General features: G+C 42.2%; 1 protein-coding gene across 5 annotated transcripts in view; it reads right to left on the reverse strand.

Annotated features, from left to right (window-relative positions):
- grin2bb (glutamate receptor, ionotropic, N-methyl D-aspartate 2B, genome duplicate b) overlaps positions 1-1,518 on the reverse strand; it is a 129,625-nt gene extending 128,107 nt beyond the window's left edge. For 3 of the 5 annotated variants that reach the window (XM_005747070.2, XM_005747069.2, XM_013914347.1), the window contains exon 1: positions 666-1,518. The gene's annotated coding sequence lies outside the window, so the exon portion shown is untranslated. The remainder of the gene's footprint in view (positions 1-665) is intronic. The other 2 variants (XM_013914350.1, XM_013914349.1) reach the window with 1 other exon arrangement.
- Positions 1,519-1,992: the final 474 nt, after the last annotated feature.

Here is a 1,992-nt window from a genome sequence, read left to right on the forward strand (position 1 = left end):
CGTTGGTGTGTGTGTGTGTGTGTGTGTGTGTGTGTGTGTGTGTGTGTGTGTGTGTGTGTGTGTGTGTGTGTGTGTGTGTGTGTGTGTGTGTGGGATGGGAAGGGGCAGGGAGGCAGTAAAAGTACTAATGGCTGCTGATGGACTGGCAGAATCAAAATAAGCACAAAATCAAGCATGAAATGGGATACACTATTAATGACTTGAGATGGCCATTAGCGCCAAACTTTGAATGCAGCTCAGCAGATCATGTGAAAAGAATATCATTCCTTTTAGGACAAATATCCCAAACTTTGTCAATAAAATTACACCAGTGAGACTGCAAACTCATTTTTTTTCCATTTCAAATGTGTTACAAATGTGTTACTAAACAAATAAATATATATAAAGATTTTTTTATTATTAAATCATGACATGTGTACAGATAAAAAAAAAAGATTTCTCAAAGACAACAATTAAAAATGGGCGCACTTGGCCATGATGATGAGGACAGATGAGGAGAAGGATGCGAGACCAGACCGATATCGACTCACTGAACGCTCATCCTTTAGGCGTAGTTTAGTGTGCGAGTGCATGTGTGTGTTAATGTGTGTTTTATGTATACGTAAAGCACACACAAATACACACAGACAGACAGATAGACAGACACTAAACGATATTGAACCTACCTAGAGTAACAATTAAGAATCCCGCAAGAGTGTGATGCAAAAGAAATGGGTGTGGAGGGGACCAAAAGAGAAGGAAAAGGGGGGGAAAAATAGTCATTCATGAGGAGTTTTTTAGTTGTCTTTGAAAAAAAAATCATCCAAGATCATTAATCATCAGACTTTAGACACAGAAAGAGGCGTAGGATGGGGTATGATGACCTGACGAGCAGCATTTTGATGTGAAATGCAAAGGAGGGAATGACAGGAATGATATGGTTTGGTGAAAAGAGAAGAAGGAAGAGTGAAGAGGGAGAAAGAAAGGGCAAAAAAAATTGGAAAAACAAAATTCCCTTCTTTCCCCTCTATCTCACTCATAAATATAAGAAATTGTACACCAGGTAGATGGAGAAATAGATGAGGAGGCAAATGACGGAGAGAGAGACTATATGAAAAGATGAAGCACCTCCCAGCACTGCGATGAGGAATAAGAAAAATATAAAACGAAAGAAAAAATTGAATACTCCAAAGCCTTCCGTTTTTGCTCTGTTTAGTGAGGCGAGGAGGGGGCTTTCAGTTATATCCCCCCCTCTCTCTCTCTCTGCAACTGGTCAGTCTTCTTTTATCTTCTGTCCTCCTCAAAGCAAGACGCTACCTTCCCTTCAGATGAGCGGTAACCCTTTGCCAACACAGCTGTTGGACATGGCACTCAGGCTGGCTGCATGGTTGGGTGCTGCTACGCAGAGATACAGAGTGTGGAGCCGAAACACACCTCTGGCTGGCGTAGAGCGGCGAGCGCAACTCAAACTGCGCTCGCTCTCCTCCCCCTCCTTCCAAGAGAGCGAGAGAAAGAGAGAGCGATGTGGAGGTGGGTCCTTCTGTAGGGTTGTGAATTAGAGATATGCTACAGTGAAGCCAGGCTGCTGCAACAATTGTCAAGAAAATTGTTTCCAATACAGAAAGCAATGGCTCCCTCTGTTGTTGCTCTGTTTTAATTGGAGATTAGACTCGGCAGCATCTGAGGGAGACAGCGGAACGAGCTGAAAGAACAGTGCCACACTGCGAAACGATACCCCATTACAAGTAAAACACCTGCATTTCAAAGTACATTAGGAGTGCTAATGGTGCTTTTTACAAAAAAGTAAAAATCTAAAGTTCTGCAAAGCCGAAAGTCACAACTTAAAACTGTATTAAACTCTATTTTGGCATTAAGACTAGTTTACTGTTATTTAATATCTAAAATAATAGCAAGCATATATATATATATAAAAACACCCAGCACGCCCCTGCGGGCGGTTTATCCTTCAAGCTCGGGTCCTCTACCAGAGGCCTGGGAGCTTGAGGGTCCTGC

This window comes from Pundamilia nyererei, unplaced genomic scaffold (assembly GCF_000239375.1).
Source record: "Pundamilia nyererei isolate P.nyererei 1_Seehausen unplaced genomic scaffold, PunNye1.0 scaffold00187, whole genome shotgun sequence".
Taxonomy (NCBI): Eukaryota; Metazoa; Chordata; class Actinopteri; order Cichliformes; family Cichlidae; genus Pundamilia; species Pundamilia nyererei.